Source organism: Oxyura jamaicensis, chromosome 24, assembly GCF_011077185.1.
Source record: "Oxyura jamaicensis isolate SHBP4307 breed ruddy duck chromosome 24, BPBGC_Ojam_1.0, whole genome shotgun sequence".
Lineage (NCBI taxonomy): Eukaryota > Metazoa > Chordata > Aves > Anseriformes > Anatidae > Oxyura > Oxyura jamaicensis.
Window position 1 is genome coordinate 14,134 of NC_048916.1, and position 13,350 is coordinate 27,483.

At 52.4% G+C, this 13,350-nt stretch overlaps 1 long non-coding RNA gene across 1 annotated transcript in view; it reads right to left on the reverse strand.

Moving 5' to 3' along the window:
• Positions 1-502: 502 nt before the first annotated feature.
• LOC118177937 overlaps positions 503-13,350 on the reverse strand; it is a 21,212-nt gene continuing 8,364 nt past the window's right edge. Inside the window, exons 5-6 of the long non-coding RNA XR_004755979.1 lie at positions 1,482-1,484; positions 503-514 (exon numbers count right to left, since the gene is read on the reverse strand). This is a non-coding gene — a long non-coding RNA (uncharacterized LOC118177937). The remainder of the gene's footprint in view (positions 515-1,481; positions 1,485-13,350) is intronic.

Sequence of the window (13,350 nt, forward strand, 5' to 3'; positions counted from 1 at the left end):
GACATGGGACAGCATAGGACAGCCTGTGGTGGTTATTGTCAAGGATCTTTTGCAAGATGGAAGTCCTCAACAGAGCCAGGAGCTTTGTCTGCTGGGCTCTGGCTCTTGTCTCTGTCAGTGAGGCCTCTGAGGAGACACGTCATCCTTACAGCAGGAGGGTCTCAATGCTGCCTCATCCCCCTCCAGGAGCCCAAGAGATGTCCTCCTGTAGCCTTGTACTTGGCATTGCCCTTACCCACTGTGCACTGACCCAGGAAGAGCCCTAAACCCCACTGGAGGGACAAGATCTCCCTTCCCAGCGGCTGGGGTCAGGGTGGACTTCATGGGACACATCAAGATTTCCTCAGCATCAGGGCCACCTTTACTGGGCCTTGGTCTCCCTGTCATCACTGCCTGCACTTTTCTGCTCTAACAAGTCTGTGGGGAGGCTTTGTCAGTAATGACCCTCATTGGGACCAGTAATGCTGTGAGAGGCTTTGGAGTTTGCATCAGACTTGGACTACTTGGGAAGCTGCTCCAGCCACCTAGGCACAGCAGGGCTGGGGGCACTGCCTGCAGCTGGCATGGGGAGAGGAGAGAAGGGGGAGAGAGGTTCAGGGCAGCCTGGGATAGAAAGGCAGAGTAGAGCTTGTGGGGGGAGAAATCTTCACAGCCACCTCCACACGGTGAGTCTCTGGGTGCAGGGCAATGCTGCTGCGCACCCTGCCAGGCTCTCCTGGAGCTGGCACAGCCCTCAGCCCATGGGAGCTGTCAGGAGGACGCTCGGTGTTGGAGTTCAAGGGCACGCAGGGCTTGTGTGCTGCAGGGTCAGCGTGCAGGGCCCGAGGGCTCCCTTCTCTTGGGGAAGGCTGCTGCCTGCTGCCTGGGGCAGGCTGCTCACAGCCCCACACCTCCCCAGGGCACTGCACAGCAGAACTGCACGGCAAGAGCTACCTGAAGGCAGTGCGCTTTTTAGAATCTGCTTCATTTTCCTGCCCGTGTGCTGAGGCAGAAGGATGGGAATGGAGTAGTAACATCTGCAGTAGAGACTAAGGCTCCTTGAGCACTGCTGCTGCTCTGAGGCACCTCACACACCTCAGCATACAGACGGTACCAACATCACCTTGTTGTCTCTTAGGGAATTATTTGACCGAGATTTGGACTTGATGATCCTTAAGGGTCCCTTCCAACTCAGGATATTCTATGATTCTATGATTCTATGACCTTCACCTCATGTCATGCAGCAGGGACATGTCCCTGGCCTGCGGACTTCTCAGCTCACTCCAGGTTCCCTTTTACCTGTTGCTGTAGACCAGGACGGACTGCTGCAGAGCCCACATCACAGCCCCCTGCTTCTTGTGGCACCCTCAGAGCACCAACCAGAGAAAAGACAAGGAGCGGCTGAAAGATCGCCCTGAAATGAATGAGGCAGTATGTTGTTTGTGTGGTGTTTGTTGAGACATGCAATGGATTTTGGTCAGAAAAGTCCTTAAATTTTGCACTGTCTTTGCTTCTTTTGGACAGGCTCCCTTGCTCAGAGGCAGTAAATATGTAACAGCAGCTCCATTACCGAGTTCCTCCTGCTGGCATTCGCAGACACGCAGGAGCTGCAGCTCCTGCACTTTGGGCTCTTCCTGGGCATCTACCTGGCTGCCCTCCTGGGCAACGGCCTCATCCTCACCTCCATAGCCTGTGACCACCGCCTCCACACCCCCATGTACTTCTTCCTTCTCAACCTTGCCCTCCTTGACCTGGGCTGCATCTCCACCACTCTGCCCAAAGCCATGGCCAATTCCCTCTGGGACACCAGGGTCATTTCCTATTCAGGATGTGCTGCACAGCTCTTTCTGTTAACCTTTTTCAATTTATCAGAATTTTCTCTTCTCACCTTCATGTCCTACGACGGCTACGTTGCCATCTGCAAGCCCCTGCACTACGGGAGCCTCCTGGGCATCAGAACCTGTGCCACCATGGCAGCAGCTGCCTGGGGCAGTGGCTTTCTCCAAGCTAGGCTGCACACGGCCAGCACATTTTCCCTGCCTCTCTGCTATGGCAATTCTCTCAACCAGTTCTTCTGTGAAATCCCCCAGATCCTCAAGCACTCCTGCTCAGACTCCTACCTAAGGGAAGTTCAACTTACTACAGCTTCTGCTTTTCTGTTGTTGGGGTGTTTTGTTTTCATTGCTCTGTCCTATGTGCAGATCTTCAGGGCCGTGCTGAGGATTCCCTCGCAGCAGGGACGGCACAAAGCCTTTTCCACGTGTCTCCCTCACCTGGCTGTGGTCTCCCTCTTTCTCAGCACAGTTATCTTTGCCCACCTGAAGCCCCCCTCGATTTCTTCCCCTTCCCTGGATCTTGTTCTGGCATTTCTGTACACGGTGGTACCTCCAGTAGTGAACCCCTTCATCTACAGCATGAGGAACAAGGAGATCAAGGTTGCCATGTGGAAAGTGATGACTGGGTGTTTTTCTTGAGCAATATATTGCCCGCCTTCTTCTGTAAATCACTCATAATGTTACTCATGACAGGTGAAGGCAGTGGGTGTTATGTTCTTGTGTTGTTATTGTTGTATTTTTTCCCAATTTTATTTTATCAAATGTTGTCAACAAAGAAATATAGTTCTTCATTTTGCTTGTGTATTTAAACCAGTTGAAGTGCCTTTCTGTCTTATGTCCTTCCTCTGAGGCTTTTTCTGTGACTGCAGGAACAGTGCCTGTGTGCAGAGGTGGAGGGGAGAAGTGTTGTGGCCCAGCAGCATGGCCAGGGAGCACCAGCACTGGGTCCATGCAGAGCTGCTCTCCTGCCACTGCCACCCTCTCCTGCTGAAACCTGCTGGTGGTGTAAGGCCCGGCTGCTCCTGTAGCTTGGTGCCAGTGCTGCTGTGTGGCCGTGCTGGGACCGCAGGTAGGGACAGGCAGTGGGCACTTGAGTGACACAGCTGGCCTCCAGAACAGCTTTTCTTTCCTAAAAGGGCCTTGCTGTCTGCTTTCAGAGCTGCTGTGACCATCAGAACATGCTCAAAGATAGTCCCATGCTGGGACTACAGGCCAAAGGGCAAGACCTGAATGCAGCTCTGAGATGTGCTTCCTTGAACCCTCAAGGTTCCTGTGCCCATTCCTCATGCCTTGGGGCATCTCAGAGGAAGGCAGAGCAGGGTGATGCACCGCAGGGCAGAGGTGCCTCCCAGCCTCTGGCAGTGGCTGCAGGAGCCACTGGCAGAGGCTGGGAGTGCTGCAGTGCACTGCCTGTCTGTGTGCAAGGCAGGGACTCGTGTTGCTGAACAGCCTGGTGTGGATGAGCAGTGCATGAGGCCAGCTCAGATGTGGGCATCTTACAGAGCCCTGACATTTCTCTGGGTGGATGGCCCCAGTGTTCTCGTGCCATGTCTGTCACCCTTCTTGCACAGGTTCATTGCAAGTATCCCTCTCTGCTATGTCACACTACCCTGCCTTTCTGGACTGGAAGTGACAGCCAACTGGTGGCTGCTGGTGACAGCCTACATGGCCTCACTAAGGGCAGATCGTGCCTGTCAACTCTGGTGGCCTTCTACGATGGGCTTACAGCATTGGTGGTGCAACATTTGGTGGTACATGGACAGTATGATGGAGTGTGGTCTCAGTAAGTTTGATGATGACACCAAGCTGGTCAGTGCAGTTGGCACGTGTCAGGGAAGGGATGCCTTCCGCCACAGGGACCTGGACAGGCTTGAGAGGGGAGCCTGTGAGAACCTCATGACGTTCAACTAGGCCAAGTACAAGGTCTGCAACTGGGCTGGGGCAATCCCAAACACAACTACTGGCTGGGTGGAGAATGGATGGAGAGCAACTCTGAGAAGGACCTAGGGGTTGTGGTGGATGAGAAGCTCAACATTGATCAGAGCGCTGGAGCACCTCTCCAATGCAGAAAGGTTGAAGAAACTGGACTTGTTTAGCTTGGAGAAGAGAAGGTTCCAGGGAGTCCTCATTGCAGCCTTCCAGTACTTGAAGGGAACATATAAACAGCAGGGGGGATGCCTGTTTATATGTGTTGGCAGGAGAAGGGAGAATGGTTTTAAATTAAGACAGGGGAGGTTTAGGTTAGATATCAGGAGAATGTTTTTCATTCAGAGGGTGGTAAGGCACTGGAACAGGTTGCCCAGAGAGGTTGTGGATGCCCCATCCCTGGAGGCATTCAAGACTAGGCTGGTTGCAGCTCTGGGCAGCCTGCTCTAGTGCAACCCTGTCCACAGCAGGGGTGTTGAAACTAGATATCTTTAAGGTCCTTTTCAACCCAGGCCATTCTATGTGCTGGCGATATGTGCTTGCAGCCCAGAAAGTCAGCCATATTCTGGGCTGCCTCAAAGGAAGTTTGGCCAGCAGGTCAAGGGGGATTATTCTTTTTCTCTGCTCTCCTGAGACCCCATATGGAGTACTGCGTTCTGCTGTGGGCCCCAAGCTCCAGAAGGACATGGAAGTAATAGAACAAGTCTAGAAGAGGACAAAAAGGTCATTAGAATGCTGGAGCACATTTTCAGTGAAGACAGGCTGAGAAAGGTGGTTCTTTTCAGCCTGGAGAGACCCTGTAGCAGCCTTCCAGTACCTAAAGGGGGCCTGCAGAAAAACTGGGGAGGGACCTTTTGTCAGGGACTCATAATGAGGTAAGGGGTAATGTTTTGAAACTAAAAGAGGGTACTTTAAAAGTAGATATAAGGAAGAAATTCTTTCCTTTGAGGGGTGGTGATCACTGGAACAGGTTGCCCAGAAACGTTGTGTCTGACCCATCCCTTGCCCCTTCGTGGCCAGAAGCCTCCCTTGCCATAACAAGATGGAGCACCCCACCTCCCACAAAGCTGCTGTTTAACCTCACCTTTTCTGTTTGACACCTCCTCTACACCACAGAGCCCAGTTTCATCTTCCACTTTGCCAAAAGTGTTCTGCAGAGGCACTACAAGGCCTAATTGTAACATGCACCTGCCTGGCTCTGCCATTCTGTGGGACAGGGGAGAGGGTGGTGACAGCAAAGGGATGCGTTTGGGTGTGGAACGTGGGGCCTGGCAGAGGGAAGGAGTCGAGGGAGAGGAGAGGGCAAGGCAGCAAAGGCATCACGAGCAGTGGTGTTGGTGCAGGGCCATGTTTAGGTCAGGAGCCTGAGTGGGCAGCAGCTGGCAGGAGGCGAGGGGAGGCCAGGAAGCGCCTCCCAAGGTCACTCCTGCCAGCAGAGACAAGGCCGGGGCTGAGGGGAGGGGAGAGGACTGGAAGGGCGATGGTGAGGACCCTCCTGCTGTGTGGCCTGGTTGCCCCGCAGGAACTGTGCTGGCTGGCAGGCCTTGTGAGGTCACCTAGCGCGTCACAGAGCACCCCAAGGCAGCAGGGATGGCACTAGAGAGGCGGGTGGCAGAGCCCAGCCAGGGGCTGGCTGTGGGTCCCCTCTGCTGCAGCTGCCTGACGGAGCATGGCAGGAGGAGGGCAGGCAGGGCTTGTGGCCACCACGCTCACGGTTGCCTTGCCACAGGCTGCTGCAGAGCTCGGGGCATGGCCACCACAGCCCCTCAGCAGGCACCGCAGCTGCTGGGACAAAGGCAGATCTTGCTATAGAGCCAAAAGAAAAGGAGGTCAATGGTGAATAAGTTGAACAAGTCTGGATTCAGTATTGACCCCTGGGGGACACCACTAGCTACAGGCCTTCAATTAGACTCCACACCACTGAGTACAACCCTCTGAGCTCTGCCATCCAGCCAATTATCAATCCACCTCACTCCACTCATCTAGGCCAAGCTTCCTGAGCTTGTCAATGAGGATGTTATGGGAAACAGTGTCAAAAGCCTTGCTGAAGTCAAGGTAGACCACATCCACCACTCTCCCCTCATCTACCTAGCTAGTCATCTCATCATAGAAAGCTATCTGATTGGTTAAGCATGATTTCTCCTTGGGGAATCCATGCTGACTATTCTTGATCACCTTATCCTCCACGTCTCAAGATGACCTCCATGACCAGGTTCCATTTTGGTACCTTCCAGAATGGGCAGTTCTGGTATTTCTGATATCAAGCTATGCTCTAGGTTACAGGGTCCCAGATACAATCAGGAGTATCTTTTCATAGACCTGTTATGTCTTTTGCCCATTGCCAACAGAGGGACAACAAAACACGAGTGAATCCTGAAGTATAGCTGAGCTGGGGAAAGAGCTCCTCCACCACACTCAGCACTCGTGGGGCATCCCATCAAAACCCATGGACTTCAGGATGCCCAGTTTCTTTCCATGATTCTTAGCCTTAGACTCCTCCATCAAGGGTAGGTCTTCCTTGCAGAGGAACTTGTGAACCTCTGGGATTTGGCGAATAATTCCCATTCTGTTTTTCAAGGAGAAGCGAGCCTCCCTTTCCCGCCTTGTGATGCTCTGCATCAGGGTCAGAACAGCTCCACATATCACAGCAGGCTTAGACGGGACTTCAGGAAGAGCAACCTGGAGGAGAAGAACCTGGGCACAATCAGGAATGCCATATGAGCCGGCAGTGCTAAACATGGATATAGTCATGTCCACATTGGGGTGCTGTAGGAGGAGTGTGTCTACCCAAGCAAGGGACTTTTCATCTTCCATGACTCCACACTGGTGTGGCCCTAACTGGAAGAATGTTTCCCAGTGGGTGACTCCCTTTCTGGAGGAGTGGGGAGGAATGCAGAGCGTTCAGAGGAGGTGTGCCAAGACAGAGCTAGGGGTCATGTGTGTGCAGGCTGAAAGACCTTCCTAGGCCTGGTGAAGCACAGGCTCAGAGCACTCCTGTAGGAGCTCCTGAGAGCTGGAAATCAGCTTTCAGATATGATGGCATATTTTGGGTACAGGGAAAGAACATGAGAAAGGAAAGCCACCACAGTCTGCTGTTTTGGAGGTCCAGCGTGGCAATGAGAAGAAAGAAATGCCACTCCAAGGGCAGTGCCGTGGTGACTCAGAGGGAGTCTTCTTCAGCCCATGGCTTTGTGTTTCAAGTCAGAGGCAGTGAGCACAAGGAGTTCCTAGTATGGGTAGGGAGATGCTGTGGTGGGGAAGCAGGTTGGATGTCTCCAGGCTGCAGGGAAAATGGTTCAGGCATGCAACAGGACAGGACAACCTGTGGGGAGATGTCCAAGGGCACTGAGAGGGCTGGAAGGCCCTGACAGAGCAGACGTCTTTGTCCCCTTGGCTATGGCTGTTGTCTCTGTCACTGGGGCCTATGAGACAACACACTGTGCTCCTGGCACTGGAACCATGTCGTCTCCTTACAGCCCTGTGCAGTGCTGTTGTATTGTTGTCCTTTAGTTGCCATCACACACCCGAGATCCCACTGCCCCTTGAAGAGCAGCATGAGGGACAGAAGCTCTCTTCCCAGAGCTGGGTGTCAGGCCTTGGGTTTTGCTTTGATAATACACATCAAGGTTTCCTCGGCATCAGGGCCACCTTTACTTTGCCTTTGCCTGCCTGTCATCTCTGCCTCCCATTTCCTTTGGTAACAAGTCCATGGGGGAGCTGTGGTAGTAATGGCCCCCAGTGGGACCAATTAACACTCCCAGAAACTTCAGCATTTCTTCTGGCCTTAACCTCTTGAACAGCCTGCACTATCTCCTCTCAGCTTCAGAGGTCCATGGACTCAGCACCAAATCCACCCTGGGGCTCAGTACAATGCAGAGAGCCCTCCTGTGCCCTCTTTCTGCCCAGAATTTCCTTCAGGGCTTCAGGGCTTGTACATCTAAGTGGGGAGATTTCTGGAGGGTAGTGAATGAGGCAGATTTCAATGAGCAGTTGCTAATAAGGGAGTTTTCCCTTCAAGTTGGATTCTTTATTGATTGATTTCAATTGCCTGCCCTCTCCCATTGCTATTGATCCAGGGGTCTCCTAAGGAGGCCTGGTCAGCTTGGAAAAGCAGTCCCTTGAGGCCAGGTACTCTGTGGGCATCCTTGCTCCTCACCTCCCCAGCTCCACCATTTCTCTCAGGAGCCACCTGGGACTTGCAGCACTTCTCCTCCCATCAGACTTCTCCAGTTGGGGCTGCAGCTGCATGGTACAGCTCCTTTGCACCAACTCCCATCCCTGTTCCCCACAGGACTGCCTGCACACAGGCACAGAAGAATTGCTCCCCATTGAAAACCAACCAAAGTTAATTGTGGTGCAGCTCAGTAAACAGTAAAACACTCTCCTCAGCTGTGTGCCCAGTGCAAGCTGCAGCTAATGAGGTTCACCTTCCACAAGGGATGGCCATACAAGAACTGTTCTAGACAGAGTGCTTGAGATGATGAACATGTGCACTTTTTAAAAAAAATTATTTATTTATTTTCTTTGCTATGTTGGAATAGTTTGTTCACCTCTGCAGGCAGACCTTGCTAGGTTCAGAGGCCCCTCTGTACTGGAGGTGTTTGCCTGGGGCTGGCAGCTGTCAAGGGGACCTGTGGAAGACCGGAGGCCCTCAGGAACTGCAGGTGGAGGCTGGGCAGTGTGTCTCAAAGCATCAACACTGGCCATTATTAACTATTAAAACAAAGGAAAACAAAATCACAAAAATCATAAAAGCAGAAATGTGCATCCAGAAACTATCAATGTGTTAGAAGTTTGCCTTTATTTCTGTTTAGTTTTGTTTTCTTTTTTTTTTTTTCATTTTTATTGACATTTCAAAACATTTCTAGTATTGTTAGGCCATCACCACTAAATAAGATCATTCTGCATCTTGTACAGAGCCCTGTGACCCCCAAAACCTTATCTGCCCAGCAAGGTCCATGACAAGTCACAGTTTCTGCAAAAAAGTAAATAACACTGAGATGCGGACCTCGCTGCACAGATGGAGGAAAGCAGGGCCATGAACATGCATGCAATATTCACTTTTACAGGTGAAAGGTCAGGGACATATGGAAATGTGTCAGAAGTAGAAAACATGTTCAGCTGTCCTTTAGAGCCAGGACAGAGGATGCATTTCCCTCCAGGTAGGAAAGAAAGTGAAAAATGACACAGTTTCCGGGAGGAGCAGAGTGCAGAGGGAGAGAACTAACACCCCAGAAAAGCCCAGATCTCTTCCCACACCTCAGAGCACATCCAGATGATCAGAGCACTTCCAGGTGCTTACAGCTGGAAGACAGGAGCTTCAGGTGCAATGCAGAGATGGCTGAGGCAGCGGCTCCCAGGCTTCACTTAAAGCCAAGGGAGAAGAGATGGAGTTCACCTGCCTGGCTTCAGATGGTCCCCTACAGCACAGGAGGATTCAGGCCCCACAACATCTCCTCTGTCGCCACCAGAAATTGGGCCTGAGGTCAAAGGACCATAAGGCATGTTGGCAGGGAGCGCAGGAGGCCTGCAGTCCAAGTCGTCGCAAGCATAGTCAGAACAGGCTGTTCAAGGCTTGATCCTGTTGCATTTTGCAAAACCAGCAAAGACGGAGACTGCACAGCCTCTGGGTGACACCTGGCTGAGCTCATGGTGAAAAGGCTTTTTGCCTTCTCTCCAGCCTGAAGCTCTCCTCTTTCACCTTCACAGCTGTTGTCTTTTGTCCTCCCACCCTGAACCCAGCTGAAGATCCTGGCTCTGCATTCTCCACAACCCCCTAAGAGATACAGCCAGAGGAAGTTCCCCTTGTCCTGCCCTTCTCCAGGCTGGAAAAGCCCAGAACCCTCAACCTCTCCTCACAGGCAGAGTGCTCCAGAGCATCTTGGGGGCCCTGTGCTAAACCTGCTGCACATTGCTGACATCCCCTCCTGTCCTGGGAACCCAAAATCTGGATGCCGTCTTCTGAATCATCCCTTCCCTGCATCTCCTGGCCATTCCCAGCTCACACAGCCCAGGACGCTGCTGGCCGTCCTTGCTTGTCACAATTCCTTTGTTATTATCCTCCTTTGTTTTCCTCTCCTCTTCAACTGTTTTTATCTCAGCCGACAATTTCTTTCAATTTTCTGATTCTCTCCCATATCCCTGAGCACAGAGGAGAAAGAGATATTTGGCAAAGACTAAGGCAAAAACAAGGCACTGAGTCCCTCAGCCCCACCTGTGCCACTGCTATGAAATGACCTCTTTGGCACTGATGAGATGTGGGGAGACGCCTCCCATTACTAGCGTGTTGCAATGGAAGGACATGGGCTCTTTAGGAAGGACAGGTTGGGGACATGAGGAGGGGGCACCACCCTCCCTGTCAAGGAGCAGCTGGAGTGCCCGGAGCCCTGCCTGGGGACAGATGTGTCTTAGGGAGGTTCTTGGGTGCCCCTGTTACACTTTTATACCCCAGGGAGGTTCCTAGTGCTCCAGAGAAAGCCTTGGGTGCTCTATGGAGATGCATTCTGTTTCCAGAGACATGCCTGTCCCCCGATTGGCTGGCTAGCGATTGTTAGCTGTATTGCAACTGGCTTGTTATCACTAGTGGGTATGTCTTCTCCTCCCCATAAAAGGGCCAAGGGGGGCAATGGGAGACAGAGCACTGGGGATGGCAGATGGATAAGGAGGAGGAGGACAAGGAGGAGGAGGAGGAGGAGGAGGAGGTGGAGGAGGTGGTGGAGGAGGAGGAGGAGATGGTGGTGGTGGAAGAGATGGTGGTGGAAGAGATGGTGGTGGTAGTGGAGGAGGTGGTGGACAAGGAGATGGAGGATTCAGGATTCACAGATTTTTTTTATTTTTTATTTTTTTTTTAATAAAGGGCACTTTTGAGTGCAATGTTATGCCATTACATCTTTATAATCCTTGCTGGACACACTGAAGGGAGTGAGGGTTTCTACTGTTCAAGTGGAGAGGTGACAACACAGCAGACACAGGTGCACAATGCAGCAGAAAGAAGAATTGTGGCCGTAGAGTGGAAATTCCTCAACTTCCCATGTTTGTCACCATTCTTTCTAAAACACGACTTTTACATGCTCATCTTAAGTGAAAAGGAATTGGCAATTGAAGGTCCAACAGCCTCATTGGGGTCTCAGGTCCCTCACACAGAATGCTCCTGCCTGCCCCTGACTCAAGTCCAAATGCTGGCCTCCAAGACTGAAGCTGCACTGAGGCAATGTCCTGAGGGGCAGCAGGGAGATTGGATTTTTTATTTTTTTTTTTTTAATACAGGGGACTTTTGAGTTCAATGTTATGCCGTTATATCTTTATAATCCCCCCTGTATGCACTGAAAGCCATGAGGGTTTCCAAGCATCCAAGCATATTTACAGAACCCAAGTATCATTCTTTGTTCACATCCATTCCTTGAGCAAACCAAGAGGAACCAAAGGATTACCTGGGGGCACCCACGCATCTCCATGGGCACCCAGGATCATCTGTGGAAGACCCAAGCATCTCCACACAGCAGCCATGCACCTCCCTAGAGCAAGCGTGCATCTCCCTGGGGCACAGAAGTGTCGTCTTGGAGCTCCAAAACATCTCCCCACAGTGTTCTAGCATTTCTCTCGAGCACCCACGCAGCTTCCTGCATCCCCACGCATCTCAGCAGGGCTCTCAAGCACCTCCCTCGATCCCACAGGCAGCTCACCCACGTAGCCAGGCATTTCCAGGGATCTCAGGCATCTCCCAGAGCACTCCAGCACCTCCCCAGGCCATGCAAGCACCACACTCGAGTACCCAAACATCTTCTTGGACATGCTCCTCACTTCCATTAGACACTAGGCACCTTCCTGCAGCACCCACACATGTCCCAGGGCAACCAAGGTTGAAATCAAGATCCCAGGGTGCTCCAGGGAGGTGCTTGCGTGCCCTGGGAAGACCCTGGTGTGCCCAAGGGGATTTTGTCTCCTCCAAGGCTCTGCAGGGCTGATGCAGGGAGGTACTTGTGTGCCCCAAGGCCATGTTTGGGTTCTAGAAGGAGGACCTTGCTTGTTCCAGGGGGATACCTGGTGACTCAGCCAGACACTAAGCAGACCTGGGGAGAGGTCTGCATGCCTCAGGGTGTGCTTGGCTTCCCAGGGGAGATGCTTGGGTGCTGCAGTGAGATGCTGGAGTGCTGTGGGGAGGTGTGTTGGTCCTCCAGGCAGATGCTTGTGTCTCCTGGGGAGATGCTTCGGTGCCTCATGGAGATGGATGGGTGCCAACGGGTGATGTTCCTGTTCTCCGGGGAGGGGTTGAGTCTTCCAAGGAGATGCTTCTTTCCTGTGGGAGATGCTTGGGTCATCCAAAGAGGTGTTGGGATGAAACAAGGGAGGTATTTCCGTGCTTTAAAGCTGTGCTTTGGTGCTCTGGGGAGATGCTGAAGTGCTCTACGTAGGTTCTTGACTTTGCCAAAGACATGCTTTTTTGGTGTAGGAGAGTATTTCAGTGCATCTGGAGTGAAATGCTTGAATGCTAAGAGGAGATGCATGGGTCCACCAGGAAAATGCTTATGTCCCCTGGGAGGATGCCTGGAAGATGCTTACGCACCCCATGGAAGCTGTTGGGTGCCAAGGGAGGTGCTTCCCATCTCCAGTGACCTGTTTGGGTGCCCCAGGTGGGGGTTTGGAGCCCTGGGGAGATGCTTGGGTTCTCCACTCAGATGGAGGAGTGCTGTGGGGAGATTCTTGGGTATTTCAGTGAGGTGCTTGTGTGTTCCAGGAAGGTGCTTCTGTGCTGCAGGGAGATCCTTTGGTGACAGAGGCAAAACAGTTTGTGAACAGGGGATAGCTTTGTGTGCTCCAGGGAGGATTTTCTTTTGCCCCACAGGTATGCTTACGTACTGCAGGGAGATGCTTGTGTGCCCTGGGAAGTGAATCATAGCCCCAGGCACCCAGGGACATTCCTGAGGAACCAAGCACCACCCCAGAGAACCCAGGCATCTTCCTGAGTCACTCCAGCAGCACCACTCAGTACTCACTGAGTACCACCTCTCAGGAAACACCAACATCTTCCTGGGCAACCCACGCACCTCCCTTGAACGCACTAAGCAGGAAAGAGCAATGCTAAATAACCATGATAGCCAGAATGCACAAATACTGCCTAACAGTGACACAAAGCGCTATAAGACAAAACTTACCTCCACCAAATCCGTTTTGTCATAGTCTTCCTGATGTTTGTAAATAGATTGATTAATCTGGGGTGTTTCTGGGCAGAGAGGTGGGCTACAAGGGGAGACGGTGTTTCTGGGGGTAGGGGTGTGCAATAAGGCGGGCGGGGGGATGTTTCTGTGCTTAGGGCTGCACAACAGTGGGGGGTGTTTCTGGGATATGGCTGCGAAACAGGGGGGATGTTTCTGGGGATAGGGCTGTGCAAAAAGGCGTGTGTGTTCCGCACCCCTACCCCCCAGAAACGCCCTCCCTATCCCCAGAAACACAACCCTCCTTTTTGCACTGACCTACATGCAGAAACACACATCCCCCGTTGTTGTGCACCCCTAGGCCCAGAAACACCCCCCCGTTTCACAGCCCTACCCCGAGAAACATCCCCCTCCCCCCCATGTTGCGCACCCGTAACCCCAGAAACATTCCCCCCCCC